At 39.6% G+C, this 25,029-nt stretch overlaps 1 protein-coding gene across 10 annotated transcripts in view; it reads right to left on the bottom strand.

Moving 5' to 3' along the window:
- PLAG1 (PLAG1 zinc finger) overlaps positions 1-25,029 on the bottom strand; it is a 53,072-nt gene that overhangs the window by 19,613 nt on the left and 8,430 nt on the right. For 2 of the 10 annotated variants that reach the window (XM_061343042.1, XM_061343040.1), the window contains exon 2: positions 3,042-3,269. The exons of 5 other annotated variants lie outside the window; for them this stretch is intronic. The gene's annotated coding sequence lies outside the window, so the exon portion shown is untranslated. Of the gene's footprint in view, positions 1-3,041; positions 3,829-5,451; positions 5,853-13,526; positions 14,589-25,029 lie in introns of those variants that run through there. 3 more of the 10 variants (XM_061343039.1, XM_061343043.1, XM_061343041.1) reach the window with 3 other exon arrangements.

Genomic DNA, 25,029 nt, shown 5'->3' on the forward strand with positions numbered 1-25,029 from the left:
AACAGGTCACAAATGTGTGATGTTTTTTACTGACCGTTCTTGTTTTGAAAGGTAGTGGTTAGTCTGCCTCTTCCTTCCTCTGCAGATCTTCATGACACTGCCCTCAATTCATTCCTTTCCCAAACCAAAGCCCCAGTTCACAGAAGTGTTCTTCATATGGAAGCCACCCCATGTAACTCAGCATCCTTGCTGACCTTCTCTAACCTCTTCCAGTTCTAATAAATCCTTTCTGAGATGAAGGCTCCAGAAGCGCACACAGCACTCAGGGGGGAACTGGACCATGCACTTTTGTAAATCACATTATCAATTTTATTCTATATTTCTTTCCTCTGACATTTGGGTTGTGTTTTGGTGACCAATGAGCTCATGATCTCACAACCAAATCCCCAAATCTTACTTCTCAACAGTACTCAGCTCGAATTCATTATCTTCATATATAATCAGGATTGTTCTGCCCAGTGCTCCTCAGTTAACCTCATTTACGTACACTGAATTTCATCATTCATTTTGTTTACCCCGTCCTCAGCACTTCAATGCCTTTCTGCTCATCTTCACAGCTGGCTCTCTTCTTTGCAGCAAACTTGTTCACCCAAATGCTTATCCCCTTACTGATACCATTTACAAATGAGTTGAACTGCACAGACATCTGCGGAACGTAACTGGGACCCTCGTTAACTGAGAATTGACTATCTACTTCTGCCCTTTGATCCCGCCTTTTAATCTGCCATTTACTTGTACAAAGACTTCGCTCTTACAATATGGCTCCTTAGTTTCCTTAAACAGCCTTTTTGATAAAGTTCACTTTGATTTTTGAACCAGAACACCTTGCTGATGCCTCCAAAGAACTCTTAACTCCCTAAGACTCCCAAAAGACAACTCACGAAGGACAGAAGTAAAGTGACTGTGAGAAAGTGTAGTGTCTCCAGCACACACACCACATCCTGGATGTAGGTGGTAAATATGAGGTAGTCCAAAGAAATCAGAAGTCCAGTCCTGCCCTGAATATCACACTGCCTGAACAACACTGCCTGGGGGCAAAAGCTGTGACAGGGTTTAGCATTGCTTGTTCTGTAACTTTGGATTCTCATATGATTTATTGGAGGTATTCCAGTTAAATGCTGATCCTGGTTGCCAGTCTCCTCTGCCTCTTATCCCAGCCTCCAAAGAAAGGCAACACGTAAAAAAGAGTGCCCAATTCCCAAGCAGCTGCTAATCTTCTAATACACCTAACTGCTGCTCTGTCTGAAAATACTAGATTATTGTAATTTTATCTTAAATAAAAAGTGTCATGTTTAGTCATGATGTCCTTTACTACCACTACTGCTGCTACAGTGGTGATGTTGGGTGATTATATCAATAACCTTATGAGCTAAAACACAAAAGCCTTAGGAAAGGATAACTAAAGGTGCAGAATACTTAGGGTAATACCAAAGCAAATCCCTTTTCCAAGCTGTAATCAATGAGCCTTTTAGATCCTGCACAGCACAAATATTGAATGTATTTCTGATTGTTCATGTACCAGCTTTGTCTATGCTATGATGCTAGCATATACCTTAACAGCTTACTCTGATTAGGGTGACTTCACGGAGTGCTGGCATGCCATTTTGCTATGAGGGCATCCTTGTTAACAAGGTAAGTAAACAGCTCTGCATTTGTTCCCATCTCTCATTTGGTGCATTGTGCAGTTCATTCACAGTGTTCTGCTTCAGTTTCAGTCATGCAACACATTTTGGGATGTACATCTGAATCTGTAAGCATTCTGAGACTTTATGCCAGATTGAGGAACAATTAAAAGCAGCTATGCATGACTGAACATAGCAGAGGGAGATGAAGCCAGGCAGTTAGTATCCAGAACAATCACTTGGAGTACAATTTTTGGATTTAGGTGACTGGCAACAACTACTGGATTCAGTTTCAGGCAGCAAAGGCAGAACCTGCCAGAAGTCCACACAGATTCTACCCTGGAGCTGCAGGAACAGAAAACCAGTCTGGGAGCTCCTGTCAGCCTGATGAAAAGTTGCAACGATGTAGCCACCAAACAACTTTACCACTAAATCACAAGGTAATCAGCTTATCATTGGCAGGGCAATCAAGTCCGGAAGGCAGATGGAGCACGAGAAGGTTTGTTTGAAGGGATAGGGTTCCCTGCTGGCAAAGAAGCAGGTTGAGAGATGCGGATCTGTAGCCCTACTCTACCCCAGCTCTACCTCCCAAACACACAGGCTTAAGACTTTATCAACACAATGGCATATTCCTTCACAGTCTTGTTGGACAGTTTATGACAGTAAGAATTCACCAGTGTCAATAATGGGTGCTCAGTGATGAAAGGCCTGTGTCCTGCAAGGTAATTTTTGCCCTCCACAAGACACCAAAACAACTTAGTAGGTTCTGCTTCCCTGATTTCCAAGCCTACAGTAAGCGATGGGAGAAAAAACACATGAAAGACTCTGCCTTAAATAGCTGTAGACTGCCAGTGGGAGCAGGCTTTCAGAAAGGTAGAAGGAAGATGGTGACAAAAAAGATGGAATTCAAAACAGTTTTATGACTGTATGGCATGCATCAATGTTTCATGCACATAATGGGAAAAAAAGTCCTGAAGGGCAGATGGAGACACAAAATGGAGATGCTTTTGAAGAGTCACAGAGAATGTATTCCTCTAAAGTGCTCTCCAACAAGATGCTTGAGCTCCTTTCATGCTGTAGGAAAGTAGCTGTAGGCTAGCAAAACATTTGCAATCAAAAAGGTACAGTTTAGCTTTATTTTACTTTTAAAAAGTTGTGAAGAGTCTTACAATAGTTGTGTTTAATTAATTTTTCAGACAGGTGAAATTTTTTCAATGAAAAAATAATGACCTTAAAAACAAAGTAGGTCATGCAAGGAGTGGCTCCTCCAGATGACCCTCAATACTGTTCAGGAAACATTTCTGATTAGTTCAACTGACACAGTGGTCTCAATACAGAACATCTTTTGTGTTTTGCAGGGTGTTGGAGGTAAAAGTGCTGCTTGACCAGTGTTTTGTTACAACTGTTTACGTTTAGCACCTTTGCATTGCCTGTTTCTTGTCCCCTTCCAGAATTGTATAATCCATTTCAATCTTCTGGGAGTTCTCCAGGAAACCTTCCTTTCATCACTCTGCCTTTGCAACCTCTTGCTGAGCTGAGCTGACAATTTCAAGGTTCAGATCCACCTTTTGTTTATCTTCTGAAATCTGACGGCTATCTTTTAGCTAATAATTCCCCTCTTCACATGGGCTGCAGCTTTTTTATGTGCTAAGAGAAATCAGAAAAAATAAAGATGTTACTGGTCACCCCACTCATTACAATCTCTATTTTAATATTGCTAATGAGTTCCTTTGTGACCACATTCAAATTCCTTTCCCCCAACTCTTTTCACCGTGTTCCCTTCAAAACTGCAAGATGCCTTCCAAATTACTTCCACATACTACATATGCCGTTGTAGGATTTTTTTCTGGGACATACGTAATGGGGTAAGTTGGTTGCTATTGTTTCAAAACATGAAATGGTCATACACTGTCGGATAGGCATTTGAGTATGAAGGGTTCTGCTTTGGGATCTGTTTTTCTTTTTTAAAAAAGGAAAAAGAAAAAAACAGTAGGCATTACATTTGTAACTGCACACATGTGCAACTGGCTGTCCTTATGCTGAAGAATATTACTCCCTAGGAAAATTCCTAGGAGACTTAAGGGCTTCATTTTTAAAAACAGCAGGCAAACTGTGATAATATACTGCAAGGCTATCTATCAGCAAGCCTTATCCAGGAGTGCTAAAGGAGCATTTCCTCACAGGAAAAAAAAAAAAAAAAAAAGAAAAAAGAAAAATAAAAGGGGGAGTGGGGGTGGGGGACAGGAACAAAAAAGAAAAAGGAAAAACCCCAACACCTCCTTTACCTGCAATGTTTGTGTCAAACCTCCCTGCCACACACTCTTTTCACTCTTTTTATGGCTCCTACAAATTACCGTAAAATACACTGCAAAGTTAAGACAATTCTGTAGCAGTTGTTAGATACACACAAGCCCACTCCACTAAATAAAAGTTTTAGAACAGCAACACAGTTCAAAATTCCTTGTGTATTTCACCCTGAGCAAAGACTGAGCATGCCAGTGAAACTCCGCGACAGCACACCGTTATATTTGAGGCTGCATTAAGATTTATAAACACGCTGAGCATGACTAAGGTCTGGAGCAGGGGGGCAGCATAACCAAAGCTGGAGAAGGCTGTGATTAACAACGTGGAAATTAGAGGAGATTGAATCAGCTCAGAGAGGAGGCAGAAAAGTACAAGAAGTTTGGGACTTGGCATAGCAAAGAAATATACCAGTAAAGCTTTAAAGTGAGACCAATGAGAAGATGCCATTTCAGGGAGAGGAGCAAGAATTAAAAAAAAAAAGAAAAAAAAAGTGAAAAACAAAAGCATCAGAAAGTGTGATCGAGAGCTCTGCTATTTGTAGTGTCAGGTACTGGAGAAACGACGAAGCCTTGAGTCAACAGCACAAACGTGACAGATGACACTGGCTGGAAGGCATACCAACACTTGTTAAAATGAAGGACATGTTGCATGGGCAGAGGTGTAGGCAGCAGCAGGAGGAAGCACAGTCCCATGTAATGCCATCTGTCCTTTACATCCATGCATCCCTCAAAACATGGTTCTGTGCAGCCTCCAGACTGTCTCCCCTTGCACCCACAGAAGGAGCTGAGCTCCAGGGAGCACAGACGTGAACCATGCCATGGCTCCAGCTCAGCGGGAACAGGAATGCTCCATGCTGTGTCCAGCTGGGCTGGGCTGCTTCCTGCCTTCCCTACAGCCCCAGGGCTCCCCCAAGCAGGGAGGTGGAAGAGCGCTCACTGCCTGTCATCAGCACCAACAGCAGGGTCACCTCTCCCCTAGAGATCTCCAGGCCTCCCAAACAGGGCAAGGTGTCTACAGGGCAGAGCTACAAAGACTTGGGCAGTGAAGATAACTTCATGACACACCTCATGGGATGGATCTTTTACACAGCGGGTAGAGAGAACAAGGGGAAAGAGAAGACATGAAGGTACAAGAGAAATTACATAGTAAAGTTTCTCAGAAATCCTTCAGTACAGCAGACTGATAACTAGACAAGGGTACCTGAAAAGAATTTGCTGGATTTGACATGCAAAATTTGGTATAGAGGATACCAACAGTAAAGGCTGTTAATCTGGGTGAGATGGTAAGAGAAATGTAGGTATGCAGGGACAGCAGATGGAGTGCAGAGGTGGCCAGTGAGTGACTGACAGTGCATCTGTGGGGACGAGGAGCAAATAAATAAAATAAGAGTCTGATTTAAGCTTGAGAATGGCAAAGGGAAAGCTGCTACCTGAGCAAGAGAGCTCTGCTCCAGAAAAAGTAGTTTTTAAACTGTGAAGTTTCACCTCCTGTGAAGTTATTGTGCAATTGGGCATGCAATACTCACCAGATCAGCTTCCTCCTTCAGCCTCTGCAGGATCCTGTAGCAGTTTCTTGGGTATTGTTCATGTCTGATGAGTCACAGTGTGTGCAGCAGGCCCAGGCCCAGCTGGACACTATGCCATAGGTGATGCTGCTGACCTCTATTTGCTGGGTTTTTATCCTGTTACCTTGGGCCTCTACTATGGCACTGTGCAGCATCCCGCAGAGGAGGTGGGGGGTGGGGAATACAAATCACTCCTGGATTCAGCAGCAGTATCACTTGCAACACCACAGCCCAGCACACTTACGAGGGCACTGATCAAGAATTCCGTTGTGTTTGTCTTCTGCTACATCCTTTGATTCATTCCCAAGGCCAGGTCCAGGTTTGCTTTCATTTATGTGGGCAGTGACCTGTACCTATTCATCCTGTAATGATTTGTATCTAAGTAGGGTCAGACACAGATGAATCAGAGACCACCAGAGCCTTGGCAGACTCTTCAAAACTAATCGAACATTACAACAAACTTGCTTACAACCCCCACCATAAAAAGGCAACTCTTGACTACCTACAACACGTATGGAGAGTTTACCTCCAGTCAGGATGACCCTGCATAAAAGTACATGGGCAGCAAGCCAAAAGGGAATAAATGCAAACTCCAGCACATTATAAACAAATAACCCAAAGACACCTTAGAGTGGAAACTAACCCATCACAACAAACATTTACTGCACTTGGTAGAATAAGCAGTCCTTTTTGATATAACCTTGAGAATTAAGTTCAGAATGGACACATGATGCCGTAAGAGGAACTGAAGTGTGTTCAAGGTAACATCCTACTGCATACTAAGCCGCAGTACATTATTTTTGTTAATTTCCCAGTGATCAACAGCCTAGACATTCTCTCTCACTACCTCCATTTTAAGGTTTACAAAGGAACAATCCTACCTATTATCTGCTTGAGTGAATCGTATGTTTTCATACTTAGAAAAGCAAAATAAAAGCAAGAACCTGAAAATAAAAAAAAAACAACAAAAAAGCAAGCGTTCAAAGGATTATTTCTCATCCTCTGCCTTTAAAGACTACTCTAAAAGATAACACAAATGGTTCTGAATAAGTTTATAACTGTTTTCAAGCATATCTTCTCTAAGCTACCAATATGCCGAAAACAACTTGGGTGGACGGACATTTCAGATCTGCATAGTCTTGGTCCCCTCTCTCTCACATACCCCTCTGCAACTTTGAGCAAAAGCAGCTCATACCTACTGCGTATCAACTAGTGCATTTTTATCAACCTGCAATCCTTGCTCAAATAAAGAAGCAAACCCACTTAACTAAATCCAGGCTACCTCTCTGTCAAGTACGCCCTTCTGCAACCTGACCAAATCGTCTCTAGTTCCCAGCATACAGCCCCAGTCACTCTGCTCTCACAGCTCCTCCACCATCCATTAGCAATTGCAGCACCACACTCCTCCTTCAAAGGTTTCACTGCTGTAATGGCAAAAGTTAAGGAACCACTTCAGCTCCTTGCTGCAAAAGCCCATAGGTCACTGTGAATCAAGTGTTGGAGCTTTCTATTAAATACACAGGCTGATCATTATTTACAAAGGCCTGGACATTAAAACACCACTACAAACAGAAGAAGTACTTATTTACAGATATCATTAGCAATTTACAAGAAAATGTGATAAAAACAGGTCACATACGAATGTCTGAAGCACTAAGTGGCTAACTGGATATTTCAGCTATCTTAATTAACTTCAGTATTGCATCAAATGCTGTAAGAGAGCGACAAATCACTAATGCCAAGTTAGTCATTTTCAGTAACAGTTCTCATGGAATTTTTTCCTTCTAAATAATCAAAACAATTGGTCATTGGACCTTATAAGGAAAGCTGCCGTACCAAACAGAATTCCATAAAATACAGCTGTTTTAACTTCACAGCTCCCTCCAGCATCTTTGCATCACCTGAATTTTGGGGCTGCATTTTCACATTTGTTTTTTAAACAGAGGATAAGGTAAAAACATTAAAATAATGTGCTCAGAGGGTTTCATCAGTTCTTGCGAAAAAGACATTCAATAAAACCACACCATAGCAGATTTTAAACTAATAAACACCAATACTTTATTTTTTACCAGCAAAGTATTAGCCTGTGAGATTTATTGCCAGAAGGTAGCATACAGTTAGCTAGACAAGACTTCTACATATAACTGGATCATCCATAATTATAATAAGATTTCAGAAAAGAGTAACGCCAACTCTCTTTTTTCCCCAGACAAAACCCAAACCACCAGAGAATTAAATAAGAGAGGATCTTCTCCTCTGACTCTTGTTATGCCACCCTTAAAGCATCTAATAGCAGCTAATATCAGGACAAAATACAGGACTACACAGAACAGCAGTTAGAATTCCAGGATTCCTGTGCTCTATCAGATTTAGAGAGGATAACACCTTTATGAACCCCAAATAGCAGCCTCTGATCTCTCCAGAGCATCTTCTGAAACACTCAGTTAAGCTTGCCTCGAGTATAGCAAAGTATGTTTTAAGACCTCAGGCACTGGGATACCTGCCAAGTCACAACAAATATGTATACATAATCTACTTAAATTTTGAGTGGAAACTCTGTGCCCTTTAGCTATATCCCTCAAGGCTACAAACAGCATACTTGTCGGACAGGATGAAGTGTCCCTGTGTAAGTAATAACTGAGCTCTTCTGGCATCTAACCACGCCTCCTGACTTCTTCCAAAACCAAAGATGGGGGAGGGAGGAGCGACGAGGATGATGGTGAGGTTTGGAGATAGAGGAAGAAGAAGATTTAGGAAGGGGAAACAAAGCCAAGTTATAGGTGGCATTAGGACCATGAAAGCAATCTGGCAGGTGATGAGCTGGTTAAAAAAAAAAATAATAAAAAACCGAAAAAATGGGGAACCCCATGAAAAGGAAAAGGAGGCCTAAAAAGGGAAATGGAGCAGAGCAGAGGCAAAGTACTAGAGTTACATTGCAAGGCACTCACTGTACAACAGCTTTGAATACAGAGAGGATTATTACCAGCCTTGGTATAGTTACCTTTTCTTAGGAAGGAAAGCAGGTGAAATGCTTGGGAACCTGTATGGGCTTCTACTGCTAAAAATAAAACTAGCAAAACAAAAATCAAATCCATTCAGAATACACACAAATGTAGACAAACAGGGGCATATTTTGACAGCACAAAGCAGTAGCTAAATAACTGCACTGCCTTCTAAAATGAGGGAATATTACTATTTTGCTTTAAAAGCAGGTGACTGCTGGGTTTGAAATTTCATACTACGCTTGTTTCTGTGACCTATGAACCTTCTGTTAAGAAAAGCTAAACAACTGGATAAATTTTAGTAAGAGATCTTTGCATTTGGACTCGAGAAGAAAAAAATTTCACTGGCAGCCTTACTTCCTACCACTAATCAATCTCTTAAAATATAGTATCTACTAATCCTTTAAAGCACTTGGTGAATTGCACACAATAATGGGCAGACTTACCTGAAGCAGATCTAGTGTAGTCTATGGTACTTGTTTTAGCAATAAAGAGAAAAAATAATCAACCTGCTACCAGATATGTTACAACGATAAATTTCAAACTGCAGCTGCCCTGTTTACCCAAATCTAAGTACCAGAGGGCAGAAAAGGGAGATGTGGAGACCTGTGCCCATGATACCAGTGTTTCCAACTGCACAAACAAGCAGTCTTTAAGAAAAAAAGAAATACTTGTGAACACTAAGTGCGGATTCACAATCAGCCAATGATGTGCAATACAGTCTGACAGCATGGCATCCACCCAAGCTTTCTATCATTAAGAACACGTGAGAAAGTAACACACTGAAACTCGGCTGCAGAAATTACGTTTCTTTCCTGCCTCCTATCATATCACAGAATCTGCAGGAGTCAAGAAAGGTATGCATCCAGTTCTCCAGCAGAGAGAGCTGGAAGCTCATCTTATTAAGGCAGACTTCTTATATGTTATCTACCACACACTCCTTCCTGACCTGTAGCAATGACAATCTATCATCCCTCTCCCCAAAAAAACTCTTCTCTTGTAGCCCCGCCACAGGCTGCTGCCATGACTAGAGCTGGGGAGAAACCTCTGCTAAAGTGCCAGCTATAAAATGGTCAAAGAGAGTTTGGGTTATGTGAAGGAATAGCTAAGAAAACAACATAATACTACCAAAACTGGTACAAGTGCCTGATTAACTTCAACATGTCCCTTTCTGAAATAATTTTGTTTCTTTACCAAAGAAGACATGTGCTTTCAGAGGAGCCTGTAACCCAGAACAGAAGATGAGAAAATGTCAGGCATCTGTATTTCAGTCTCATTATTACCACAGTTGTCACCAAAACTCCACTGGTTGTACCCAAAAGCCTGTACTTGCAAAGACAAGTGTTGATAATTCCCGTGAATTACCATGCCACAGAAACCAGCACTGAGACATCACTTTTTAAAGAACCAACAAAACCAACACAAAAGAAAACACTGAAGAATCACTCAGCATGGATATAGCTCTGGTACAGATAATTGCTGCCAGTTAACCCCAAGGCCTGATCCCTCATCAGATTTGATAGCTGCCCTGGCAAGCAGCTTCAGCAGTTACTTTCTCATCTCTGGACCCAATCCCAAAAGCAAAGCAGCCACCTCCAGAATTAGGTAACTCCACCCAAGCAAGCTCTGGTATGTCCATAGGCAGAGGCAGCAGTGCCCAGCCAACACCCTGAGCTGGCCAGACACAAGCTCCCCTCCTGGCTGGGCTGTGCAGTGAAAGCAGTGCCAGGCTCGAGTGCCCATGAGCAGTTCAGAGGCAGAGGGCAAGAGCTCTAGCACAGCACCTTGGTGAACACTTTGGGGTGGAGATGGACACATCTGTCCAGCTGCCACGTTAAAAAGAACACAGGGCAGCCCTCTGTCAGCCTGTCCAGCCCTTTAGGCATTTTAGGACTGCCTCCACACTGAAACAGTTCTAGGTACAGTGCTTCTTCCTCCCTCCCTCCCTTTCCTTCTTGCACTGTGCTTGTCTGGCCACACAGTATCAGACCAGAGAGATAAACGAGCCAGATTAACCCTACAGAAAAAAATGCTGTTCCACTGCAGTCTAATTTTGGAGTACCTTGGTGCCAGCACAAGAGGAGGCAGAGAAGAGCTGTCTCAGGTACAGGGGTGAGCAGCCTGGAATTCCCACAGCTCTAGCCCAACCTCCAATCACTGAGAAACTGCAACTGCAGATTTTGTCCTGGCACTAACTGGAGTGAGCAGCTGTTCAGAATCAGAACAGCAGAAATTTCAGCACCCTACTAAACAAGGAGATTTGGCAGCACCTCTGTCTCGCAGACCCAAGGCCCAGGAGGGCAGTGAGGGGAACCAGCCTGGCAGAATAGATTGAGCACAACAGACTAACGGAGTATCACAACACAGTGAGATAGATGCTCTCACCTTAGCAGGAGTGATGAGAGGTACTAAGTGACTAAGCACAGTATTACTGGCAGTGCACAGATTTCTTTGAATAAACCTGGTCAGAACTAAGCCAAACATCCACAATCACAACAGACAGAAGCACTGGCCAATTGTTTCAACTCGCTATTTCTACCACAGTGAAAACAGGTAAGTTTACAGTCCTCTGCATCAGAGTTGGCTACCAACCATGGAGACCAACACAGGGGGTTCTGAAAGGTCAATCTGAAAAGTATCACCTGTACGTATATAACCTTACCTTTCATACTGAAATACTATGTTCTGATTTAACAGAAATCAAGTCTGCCATGTGATGAGATGGAGGAGTCTTAAAACAGCATCAAATCCAAGCAAACACTTTTTGTCTCATTTCAATACTGAGGAAAGGTAGAGAAAAGTAATCTGGACATACAATTCCTAATGACAGCATGCCCTCTTACTTGGAGCATGTTTTCAAAGAAAGAATGAAAACATGAAGGTAAAGAGAAAATCGAATAAAATGTAACATGATTCTTAAAAGTTGAACCATGTCAAACATCCAACTTTTCTTCAACATGGCAAAATATTCCTTATACAAAGGAAGCACAAGAGTTCAAGTCTCACTTGGCAAGAAATCTGATACATTACCACCTGAACAGTAGTTTGTTGAGTTGAGAAGGGTTAGTTCAAGAACAGTATGGCAGGAAAAAGAGCAGATCAAGAAGAGATGACAACGATTTCTTTCTGAAAGGTGGAAGGATGTTATTTATGGACTCCTGCCAGGACTAGTCTTCAGTCTTTTTTGATTCAACATTTTCATTTTTTTTATGCTTTTAAATGAGCACTACCAAAATGTGTAGAAAATACAAGACTAGGAGGTACCAGAAGTACAGTGCAGACTGAAACACGTGAGAAAAACAGAAACAGACCTTAAGGACAGCAGTGAAAGAAGAGAGGTGAAAAGTAACAGCAAAAGACAGAGTAATAGAAAGTAGGGAGTTCTGCTGAAAAGTGACCAATCATCAGCTGGAAGCAGCAGAGAAGAAAAATGTTTGTGTATAACCATCCTGTAAGCAGCTAGTAAAAATCACTAAAAAGGCGCTTCAGATGAAAGAAAATATAATGATTAGGAAAAGCAGCTGTATTTCCAGTGCAGAAAGGGACAAAGAAATGCCACTATAGCAGACTATCAAGATCTTGCTGGAACACCATGTATAAATTGGTAATACATATTCTCAAAAATTTATTTGGGATAGCACAACAAAACATCGGACCAGAAGTTAAAAAAAAAAAAAAAAAAGTCGTAAGTATGCCAATGAGACAATCAGCAAGGCTGGCATAAAGAGTAAGTGTAAGCTTATTGAAAGTAACTTTAGGCTGGAAATTAAAGGGGTTCCTAAGCAACCCAACACTGGCTTTAAATTTACATGTCAGAAGACAGGGATGTGATTAGAAGAAAAAAATGTAACTAGCTTGCAAGTGAATCTATGTAGGTTTACAGAGACAGGCATGGCTTCTGTGTCAGTAAGGCATTTGGCTCAGGCAGGGTGATTCGTTCCAGTTCTGGGTGATTTGTTCCAGTTCTGGGTGCTTGCATACTCATCAGAACACAATGATGGTCCTAGCAGGTCAGAGCAGAAGCCCATTACAGCCCAGCATCCTTGCTCTTGTACCAGCCAACAGCAGATCATGAGGGAGGCAAGCATAAAGTATTTTCGGTAGTATCACCATTTGTGATTAAGGGACTTCCCAAGCTAGACACTAATTTGGTAGGCCCCTCTTGTGCCCACGTAAGCTTTTTTACTCACACTACCCCATGGCAAGGAGATCCACAGCTTAATTTTACATTTTATTAACAACTGCTTTCTTTTAGCTTGTTCTGAACCCATATCCCACTATTTCTCTTTTCTCTCAGCTAATGATTTTGCTTCCTCTTCATCCCATCTATGCCACTCATGATTCCTTTCTGATCTCATATGTGACATGAAACCTCTATTGTAGTCTCTTACCAGGCTACTTAGCCCTTCCTTCCATGGAAGCCATTTCACTACTTATTTTCATATTCATTGCCTTGTCCTGTATTTTTGTCATTCTACATCTATCTTTTGTATAGTACGCAGGAGACAGGCACACCACAGATTTCTGCCTTTTTTATGGCTTTCCTAACAATTAATTCCCAATGTCCAAAGTCCTACAGTAAGCTTGACATCTCCACCAGGCAAGTGAGCTTATGCTTGAGTAACAGTAGGGGTGGTAGGAGGACACATGAACAAATACAACATACTGGTAAAAAGGCAACAAATCCTGGAAAATCAAATCAAGCTCTGCAAAGCAAGTGGAGTTCTCTTAAGGAATGAATACACACGTAGATCCAGGAGATGCAACTGAATGGCACTGCAGGCATAACTGAAGTGGTTAGAGACTGACAGGTGAAGCCCAACAGACTGGTAGTTACTGCCTCTTCCAATAAGGAGCTGGAGATGTGAAATGAGATGACAAGGACACAAACTCAAGAAGGAAATGTACTGTTCTTCACATGCTTCTGCTGTGGAACTCCTTGCAACAGGGTATTCAGACACTTAAAGAGTTTACAAAGGCTCTAGAGGTCACAGTGAGTAGTTACAGAAAAAGTCCAGTAAAGGACAAACCCACTATGTCTGGCTCAGGAAGCCTTTGACAAGCGAATTATTGAAGATCATGAGAATACTCTGAGAAAGCCAGCCAGATATGCTTGCACTTTTCACACCTTTGGTTTTGCCACTGCCAGAAACAGAACACAAGGCTTTGATATCCACACAAATGTAATTATTCTTATTGTATAAAATGCAAACATAGAATTTTATTAGCATGTATCAGGTTGATTGGAAGCAGTATTTGTCAGGTCAAGGCCTTGATTTGTCTCTTAAGATCTGCAATAACAGTTCGCTAACAGCTTGATCTGAAAGCAGGACAATTCCTCTGTTAACTTGCACAAGAGCCGATGCTGCTCTCAGTAGGTACAAATGCTAACTCAAATCCAGCATATTTTACTATTGGAAGAATGAGTAGGATCACATTTCACCATGCTGCCAAACACTTGCCATTGTAAGACAAACTCCTCTACATAAGAAAAATCACGACTTTGCCAAACTGCCATTGTTTGGGCTGAAATTTTACAAGTTAGTGGCTGCTTCAGTGTTTTGTTTCTTCACTTTTTCTTCATTCAAAACAGGCCAGCCATTTAAAAAAATAAAGGTTAATGTAAAAAAAAGTTCTGTGTTAAAAGCTTCTGGCAGGTTTTTCATATTCCTAGAGCTTTGAACCCCTGTCCTTTGGTATGGAGACTTGAAATTAACATGGGGATAGTGGTAAAGCTGTCATTTCTGTGAACTCTACCCAAATTAGGCCAATTTCTTGATTACTTATTCCACAAGCCCTTTACAGTCATTCAGAAACCAATCTTTTGAGTCAGATAATTGAACACTGTCCTCAAGGACTCAGATTCTACTAGAGATCTCTGTGTCATTTAAATTGAATGCTACAGAAGAGGCCATTAATTTTCCAGGTCCTTGGCATGGGTCTAGAAGGAGTGATTTGCAGAAATACTTAGTGCCTGCAGCTGCAGTGGAAAGCAGTGAAAGTTGCATTCTAAACAGATTATGAAGACAATGGTTTTGAAAAACTCAGCCTATGAATCTCAAAACAGGTTCTCAAAAAAAAAAAAAAAAAGCCTCAGAACTTGATTCTTAAAAAAACAATCCTCAGAAAAAAAAACAAAACCCAAAAGATCCATTTACTTTATTCTCACTCTGTATTTTATTCTGTGTATGCACTGCAGGGTTTGGTATCAGGGTGCTTAACAGTACAAGCGTCTTGATGAAGGTTGGGCAAGTAGTGTCTCTCCATCACAAGGGTCAAAACCAATGTACGAGCAGCTGGGTGTTTCGCTAGGGTATGGACTGCGGCTGTAGGGCAGGATTTCTCACAGTATCCAGAGCCTGAGGCAAAACATCAAACGTGCTAGGGAGCATACCAGAACTCAGTATAAATATGTTCCATTGTCAAGATCCATGTACAAGTTTCCAGCCAGCAAACTGGCTTGTGAACTCCCATCTGCAGGATACATACAGCTCCGAGAACTAGCATCCCACTGGGTATTTGCCTTCAGTGATCCAGGGCCTGAAAAGCAGGATAGCATAGGAGTGCCCATTGTGATGACTGAGAGGAACATAATTTGGCTCTGTGTAAATGAGGGGCAGCTGAATTTACTATTTTATTTAAAATCTGTAGTGTCGGCTGCTGTTGTTATATTAACATGCAAAATTAAACAAGGTGCATATATGCAACCACAAGTACTTTAACTGCTTTTCCCCCTTTCCTTTCCATGTGTCTTAGTTCTCCTCCTTCAAGTAACACTGTAAGCTTGTCTGGGGAAGGGCAGATGCCTGCTCTGTTTTTCTTTTCAGCCTCTAGTACACTGAATCCTAAAAATGGATGCTACTTTTTTTTTTTTTTCTAAGACATGAACAAAGCAACACAACTCCAAAAGCCTCCTTTAGTTCTATTTATTCTTACCCAGTCATCAGTGCTTAGAAACAAACATTCTTCCTCTCTACTGCTCTCCTGTGAAAGACCACAGTATCTATAGTTACTGGAGAAGAGTGCTTCAGTTATCTAGGCTCCAATCCTTCTCATGCTTTACTTTTCAGCTTGCCCCAGAAGGCTTGCTTTCTCAAGAGGACAGCAGAACCAAGATTTCTCTTTCCAAAGGCTACTGAAATTCTCTCAGATCACTGGGAAGCTCATCACTCCTTAAGAGAGCCAAATACCAAGATCACATCTGAAACCGAAGAGCTGAAGAGTCACTTCTGATCAACTTACAACTTCCAGCCAACTTGCCAGGCCTCCCCAGCGCAAGCAAGGCAGCGAGACTGCAACTCTAGCCGTAAGAAATGCTGTCTGAGAGCACAGGCTGAGCTTTATTAAAAAAAAAAAAAAAAAAAAAAAGAGCCATCAACTTCCCCTAAGCCATTTCTTGTCTTCTTAGCTGTAGGTCTTCCTGCCAAAGGAAATCATATTGGGCAGGTGGCACACACCACCACAGCAACACTGGGAAACTCTCATCAGAAGGGCAGAAGCAGCACCAGAAACAGCACCTCAGCTTCCTTCAAAATATCTGTGATTTTCTAACAACCCTAAGAAGTAAACATCACCATAGTTCCCTATCCTAATACAGAATGGCATGAAGGAAAAGGGGAGGATTATATCAAACAAGAATCTTTCCTATTCCTTTCTTAAGCCATGCCTGCCTACAAGTGGCAACCTCACGTAAGTATGACGTATCTCCTCAGCCACTTGGAAAATAAATTTATTAAAGAAAAGATTGTACTATTTTCATAGAGGTCACTTAAGAGCTTTCCTCCTTAGAATCCATGTGAAGATAGTTCCCTCTTTGGTTCAGTGGAGCAGCACAAATTTGTGGCTAAGAAATTTTGGGCGTCATTTTGAAAAGAACAAACAAGCCAAAGTCCAAGTTCCCGCAAATATCCCCTCAGGACAGCTGTTTATTTTACATAATTCTTCCAGCTGTGCAGAAGGTGCTCTAAACAAACACAAGTATGTTGCAGAAGAAAGAGAAGCAGCTCAACACAACCTGCATGACGGCAGAGTTCTTCCCTGAAGAGAAGTCTGAGCCCAGGAAGCTGCTGCAGTACGTTAAAACAGGGCAGCAAGACTCAGGACCTGAAACTCTGCTGGCAGATGAACATTTCTGATGGTTCATCTCAAGGAATGTGTTAAGAATAGCACACAGAAATCCACTGAAGCATTCAAGTAGTTAGAGGATCAACATATTTTGCAGGTATGTCCTTGGCCACAATCTGCTAGTGCTTTATTTGTAAACCACTTATCAATACAGAAATACACTGTTTTCTACTGCTCCTGTGTCACAGAGCAACATCAGACTGTGCAGAAATAAGCACACAAACATTTTTCTTTTGCAACTGATGAGTAATATGTGACTGAAAAATTATGAAAGCAGAGTAGAAAAGCAATCTGGGACTAGGAAATGATACATTAAAAAAATAGTAATGAAACATTCATGAGAGGATGAATCAAAATAAAAACCAAACTGAACATCATTTCCTATAAATCAAATATTTCAAAATACTAAACAATAAGAGATTTGATTATGCAGAAACCTAAGCACATGCAAAACTAAAAGGGCCAGATCAACAAGGTGTTTTGAAGTATTATTAAGGTGATGTTCCACCTTGAGAAGGTAGTTTTCACACGCACTGGTATCTCCAGACAACCTTATTTTATGTTTCCTTTTTTTTTTTTCCTTAGAGATATAAATAAAAGACGTTGTTGAGGAAAACTGCACAAACTTTGAATGAATAACAAGGTGGGAAACAAGTCATTACTAAGCATGAAAAGAGAGAAAGCAGAAATCCAGAAAACCTGAAGCAGAAAAATCAAAACCAATTTATCTTTTTGAGGGCAGCAGGATGCAGTGATGATGGCTAGGAACACACACCCTTCTGATCCTCTTTACTATAAGGAATTTATCACAGGCTTGACCTCTCATCTGTCTTGGCCTTTTACATTTAAAAGTTCTGCTTTGGCAAACACATTATCATCTTTAAAATATAATTATGGTCTGAAAGTTGACACTAAACATAGCACTAAGGAGCTTCATATTTATGTCTTCCTGATTTGTATATCAATTTACTTGATTGCAACTGTCAAGCGTTATGTCCTCTGGTCCTCACAACTGAGTTCTCTGAGGGTTAGTCCTAAGGAGATGTTTGACAGGATGACACTTCTGAATATAAATCCATAAATAACAGTTGAAATATCAATGTGCAACTGTAAGTACATATACATATACAATACATGTCCTTTATAGGACAAAGCACTCACAAGTGTTTAGCAACTTTCTTAAGAAAAGCAAGTGTCCGAGTAAAAAAAAAAGAAAAAAAAAATCAGATTAGGGAAACATTAAAAAAGTAAAAGAATACCTATTCCACTAATCCATACTGGTATGCCAGGAAAACTTAAAGACAATTTGGAAAAACTTCACAAATTCTTACAATTAGGAAATACATGACGGATAACATCACGAATAAGTCTTCAAATTAGCAAGTGACCAAGAAGTATATGCTTTGCCAATTTCAGTTCAAATCAAAATACTTCATGATACAAGCATATTTTTAGTACTTTTACAAATAAGTGAGTTCTCTGCAATAAGATTCTTCACTCACGTTATTTTTTTCCTGTGGTGTCAGAAACAACCCTTTCAGGATGATTTTTGCAAATCTGCAAATTGAAAGGGACAATTAACATGTAATCTCATATGAAGTGGGAGTCTTTGAAAAAAGGACAAAAAACTTTTAAATATGAATCTTGGAAAAGTTAGAAGTTTTGTGTTTTGGTTGTTTGCCTGTTGGTTTGGGTTTTTTTCCTTTCACTTTAATAACTGCCTGAACTACTGCACTAACCTGATGACACACTCATTTACTATATTTTCTTATGCCCGTTATTCAGTTGTTGGCAGGAATACAACTTCATTTAGCAATAGCTTGGACCCCTCAGTAAGGGAATGTGTACATAGTAGCTCTCTAATCTTGCTGCCCAGCTGCTAAGACAGTCACATGAGTCACTTGCTGCCTTTAGAGCAACACACACCACTTGCTGAATTTAGAGACGTTCTCTGTTTCTGCACCGGTCATACGTATAAATTGAGTAATACCCTATCCTAATCACACACAAAACTGTTCTCGGTGGTTTTTTGGTTTTGCTTTGTTTTGGTGGGGTTTTTTTCAATTTAAACCGGTGAGTCAAAGAACATATTTCTCACTAATGCAGTTAAAAACCCAGCTCCAAAAAGTGATTTATGTACCAGTTTTAAGCATTATCGTTTTCACTCCAGCTAGGTTAACTTTAGGATTCAGTTCAAACGTAGGTAACTTCATCTAATTGCTCAGTGAAAATCCAGCCCTGAAAGAATGAGGAACTCTATCTGCCAGGACAATTCAGCATACAGCTTCGGAACAAAACACTTTACAACAATTCATTCCTTATCAGGATTTTAAACCTGACTGTTTGGAACAGCACCTTCTTCAACAGACTATTTTAAAACAATTTACAGAAAGACTGGCACAGTTACTTTTATGCAGTGCTTCTGTCTACTGGTACTTAAATCTCCTTGTGGAAAATAACTTTATTTATTAACATAATCTACACGCACTACATCGGAAGTGCTATCACATACAAACAGCATGCAGCCTTACAGCAAAAACACTGTGTGGACTGTCACTGAACCCTCAGTGTAGGCCCTACAATGTTTCATTTTGCTCTGTATCACACTCTTTCCAGTATTTTCCCTGTAGTTTATTATGGCACTGTTCTTTGCAGGTAGTTGAATAAGGAAGTGATCAACACCACAATGTATCATGCTCATATTAGGACCATAGGTGTTTAGACTACCAGTGTAACAAAAAGCCCACAGAATCATACTTCAAAGTATAGAGTTAATGCCACCAAAACCAAGGGTTCTTTTAGATTATATGAAACACACTTATCCAGTTCAAAAATCTTGGCCCAAAAATTACAAAAGGTGTTTAGTATCCCTAAAAAAGAAAGCAGTATGTTAAACCTTACCTAACTCTATCAGTTACTTGAAAGTACAACCAAGCCTGCCTTAAAATGGTCTTTACAGACTTCTTGCCAGTAGAAAATCATAGTAGGCAATGTCCCAACTCACCAGTTGAGCAGCAGCATTTTTTCAAGTTAAATACTCTAATCTGTCAGATAACATTAAATGCAGCTCCATAACTAGCCAGAATAGTATCAAGTAGTAACAACTAAAGTTTTCACTTACACTGTACCATTCTGAATCAGCATTTGTAACAATAAATGAAAATGGCTATTTCTAAGCTGTTTCAGCAGACTTTGCACCCTAATTCAACTTGCAAATCCAAGCAGATTCCTTGTACTGGTATTTAATACCTAAAAAGTAGGTGTTAAAAAGTAGTCACTGATGTTCACAGTGGCAGTCAACCTACAGTCAAACTTCAGGCTGTCACATACATATCTACTGTTTTTACAATTAACATGTAAGATTTCTGAAATCAAAAGGTAAGGCAGAACTATATTTTTCTGTTGTATTTTTTGCATTTCTGCGAATTTTCTGCCAAGTCAGTATTGCCGATTCCCATGTTCATGTGACACATTATAGAGTGACAGTATGCAATTATAAACATTGAATGAGGAAAATGCAACTTTAGAAAACAAAGTGGCAGAGGAACATGCAGCAAGATTAGCAATTGAAACTGCTAATGCAGCTGAACTTCAGAATTTCCAATCCAGCTGGCATAAATTCTCATCCTCCTTTACTCTATCTTTCCTACAATCGGTGTAGCATCCCACTCAGGTATTTGGCTATCACAACATAGTATTCTACATCAAAATTAGGAATTGCTACACCACACACACACAGAAAAGGTTTTTGCATATGCCATTTTTAATCAACAATTTGTCTTGAATAACCAAAATGCCTTAAAGCAGGCCAAACCATGCTGACATGTAAAACAATTCTTGGAAAAAAGGCTGCAATTTGATAATGCACGTATTATGCATTCAATTAAAGAAACCTCTCTCCTCAAGAATTTGAGTTTATGAGTATTTTTCTGAGATAACCTGAAACCTGTCAAATGGACTCTAGCAAGAGGTAGCTGCCTGGAACAAAAACACTGCCTACAGAATGATGTATGATGGCTTAATGGATTAGCATGTTAAAAGCATAATCTCTGGACAAAGCTATTTTTAAGTGGTCTTAGGAAAAAAAGCATAAGATGTTAATTCTGTTTCCCAATAAACATAACTTTTGATCTGCTGAGTCAGAGGTGTTATGCATAATCATCGCAGCGGGAGTACAATGGTATTTGTATTTGTTTGGAGGAAAAAGCATGAGCACAATTCCATGCAAATAAGAAGGAAAAAAAATAAATCACTGATCAGAATTCAATTAAAGGCAAATACACCAGAAGAAAACAGTAATTCTGACAAAACAAAACACTTTTTTCCTAGGTACAATCCCCATTACCAGTAAGTCAACTACATGTAATATTTACATTCAGGTTTTATAACCCACACTTCCAACGCTGGACTAAAATACTTTGTGCTACTACATCAGTACCATACGACTTCTCTATGTATCACTTTTAATTCTAAATTCAAACTCACAAAACCAACAAACTCACTAACCTTAGAAAGCACTTTAGAATGCACTATCTGCATGTAGTAGAAAAATCTGGTGTTTGTACAGCTCACAGAAATAATAATGGCAGGGTCCTGAATACCTACGCATGCCTAGGTACCTAACCTTTACACCACACACAAAAAAAAATACGGATGTACATGGACAAAACAGATTTTTTTTCTGTTTTCTTTTGATCAAGTTCTGATGTTTTCTTTAGTGAAAACTATATTCCTCTAAAGGTAGGTTATGTATTATTTTCATAAATATATTAATACAACACACATTCCCTGAGAGATCCAAGCCATTGCTAAATGAATCTCCCACGACACATATCTATGTATTATTAACTTAGTTATAAAGCATCATCAGATTAGCATAGTAGGTATTTGTCTTTGCTTTCTAGACATGTAAATATTTTTCCAAGATCTTTAATAGAAGGATTTTTGTCCTTTTCAAACACTGCCTTCTTATGTGGTTACACTGATTGCCCTTTCAAGTTGACAGACTTGTAAAAATCATCCTGAAGTGCCCATTTCTGACAGTGGAGGAAAAAATGAACGTGTCAGTGAGTGAAGGAAGGATCTTATTCCAAATAATTGATTTATTTGTTAAAGTCAGAGTAAAGCAGTTTGCTGTTCGCACAACAGAAAAAGACCAGTCCTTCACTGCAGGTCTACTCCTTCCGCATTTAGGACACTGTCGTTCCATCGTTAAGCAGCATCCCCTGCTGAGAGGCACATGATGCTACTATTCCATGATGTACCCTCAATGACCAGCAGTTTCCAAATAATGTTAAAAAAATTACTGGTTAGACCTATAAAAACCCCAACCCTGACCAGCTTGATTCTTGACAACCTGAAAGATCAACCCTTTTCATGAATACTAACATCCTGAAACAATCTCAAATACATGTTACAGTAAAACAAAACACCAAGAAACAAACAGATGGGGAAGTACCACTCACTCCCTGAGAAACATTTCCACTTTAACACAGATTTCATTCTGAGACAGGCTTAAAATGTTAGCATTGCAGACTATACGGTTACTACTGTACATTTACTAATGACCCACCCAGAATTAGATAGATGGAAATGATGATATTTGGAAAGCATGAAGTAGAGGCTGCATACCCTGAAGGTCACAGTGAAAAGAACTGTCAGCGTCCAACTGGACTTTAACAAGCTTTGCCAGAGGGACCCAGGACATGCATTTTTATTGACTGTTTGTTCAATTTAAATTGTTCTGATTTATAGCAAAGCACTGTTGAAGAGGCCAAGGAAAGTTTCAAATAATCTGGTCAAGACCAGACAGGAAAACCAAGTCTATGTCTTCCATCTGCAAATTCTGTAGTTCAGGTGATTTAAAAACTTTGCCAGCCACTGCAACTTACTCAAAAAACACCAAGACATGGAATTCCTAAACAACTGATGAATGCAACAAGTGGCAGGGAAAAAGAAAACCAAACAAACCAAAAAACCCAAAAAACTACACAAACAAACGAACAAAAAACCATTTTTATCATCATATAACAAGTCTACAAATACCCAAAGCAAGAAGATAGAATACTCAGGCTCTTCAGGCCTGATCTCTGCCATGCACAGTCAGGAAGTATACATATTTTTGACTACATACTCTCTCAGATGTACCCCCAAACACCAAAACAAATCATGACTTAAGGAAATTGCTAAGTAATAGTTCATTCATAAGAGGGATACAAACACATTATGATCTCCATCCACTAGACCTCTTACCCTCCTACAAAGGCCTAAGTTACAAAAGATTTGGAGAGGGAGATACATAGATAGATAATCCTCAAATCATTGGCAGCGAAAGCGGTGGTGAGTTTTTATATATATTGGGAAAGGAAGAATTAATAATTAAACTATCTCAATATCTCAATGAAACAAATGCGATTCAAGTACTACTTCAGGTAACAGTTACAGAGCACTTGAAATCTGATAGCAAATTTCTGTCTGCCTTTAAGGTTTTTTGTTAAGCTACCTACATAAAACCTTTGTGCTAAAACTACCACCAAATATCAAACTACCTCCTTTACGATAAATGCTGGATGCTTAACAGAATGGGTTATTTGACCTTAAACCACATTTTAACAACAAAAACTATGAAAGGAATAGGAGAGATTTAGGTCATCTGTGAAATCTTTGTGGTTTGCTCAGGGTTGACTTTCTAGTCCTTGATTCCTGATAACTGGAACGCTCAGCACAGTACTCTAGTACTTACTCAAACACAACTTTGGGGAATTTGACCTACTTAATGAAGAACTGTGGAGTTCATCTCAAGCTAACTGAATGTATTATCAGTTTTGAGGCTGCAATGTTACTGTGCAGCCAAAATCACAAATTCTTAGGATTTACATATTTTGAAATTGAGGAGCAGTGATTTAAGGCATTAGAGCCCCTTCCTGACCACAGCTCGCTTTCCACTCAGGGCTTGAAGAAAGATCCAGTCTCCTTTTATGCTCAATATTTTTATTAGACAAACTGCAGAAAAACAGAAAATAACAATACATATTCGACCTTGCCAAACTAAAACACCTTTCTACTCCAACCAAATGAATGGGTAATCAATGTTGTTCAAAACTGCTTTAAATGAACTTCCTTTTCAGTCAAAATATTTAAATATACTGAAGAGTAAGAAGTTTGTTTTACGTGATGCACAGATAAAAACTGTACTAGAAACTGAAATGTATTACTCAAGATGGACTTAACATTCTCAAATATTCTTAAGTGGTCAAGTTCTCAAAAGTAAAATTATACTGTATTACAGAGGAGACCTGTAAACCCATTTCTCCCTCCCTCTCCCTCCAAAACCTATTTCATAGCTTATCATTTCTGAAAGTGTAATCTAGGTTTCTGTTTGCCTTGTACAACAATTGATGCTAGGAGCGTGTTCGACTATTTCTTACGAGGAATAGTGATATCACATATTTGATTAATGCTACAAGCCTGCAAAACCCGACATCTTTTCCTCATAGGCTAGTTTAACATTCAGCCAGTTTGGGATTATTCTCATCATCTAAATACCATTACGTTTGAGTTTCCCATGTTGTTCTACACCCGATTTCTATACTTGCAGCATCATCAGCACAAGTTAATTACACAGTACCCCCAGCATGTTTTTTTCTAGTACAAAAATTATCATGGCTAACACTTAATGAAATACAAATTTGTTTTGAGGGAATGAAAGAGGTTTAAATAAGTGAAAGAACTGGGGGGCTCAGGAACAATGTATCCAAAAGAAAAGGATACACTTGTCCAGGTAAGACAAAAAACCTTTAAAATTACAACAGGGAAAACATTACATTTTACAAGTAATTAGAAATTAAATGAGCTTGATATAAATATTTCACATATACTTTTTAAAGCGATTTCAACACATATTAAAACCAGCCTGAATAATTAGGATCATTAACATAGTATGATTCCCAGTTAACTTTTTAAGTAACAAATAATGCAACTTTGCTGTTTAGGAACAGAGCTGATTTCACTGTACTGGTATGCTTATAACTGCTTATAACACCATTTAAAATAGCATGTAGCAACACCATCCTTTGACAGATGCAATAATATTTTTATTACTTTTTCTGAAACTGATTAAAATACAGCCATAAGCTATATATTTGTTCTCGGGTATAATTAGAAATGGTAAGTCTAAACACAATCCCAGTATTCAAAAGAATTAAAGAAAACTGTCAAGTTACAGAGGAAAAAAAAATCTACAGATTCCAATTAATTGGCATTTATTGTGACCAGCTATGTCTAAGCTCTTCTCTAATCTATGTGGTTCACCATTTCCTAGTGTCTTCGATGAAACAAGTTCTGCATGCACTGACCACAATACCTTCCAGTGAACAAAATAAGCTTGAACAATGTCCATATTTAGCTTTTAAAC

Source organism: Neopsephotus bourkii, unplaced genomic scaffold (genome assembly GCF_033783945.1).
Source record: "Neopsephotus bourkii isolate Nb327-2 ecotype Australia unplaced genomic scaffold, CSIRO-AGI_Nbou_v1 NB_1820, whole genome shotgun sequence".
Taxonomy (NCBI): Eukaryota; Metazoa; Chordata; class Aves; order Psittaciformes; family Psittacidae; genus Neopsephotus; species Neopsephotus bourkii.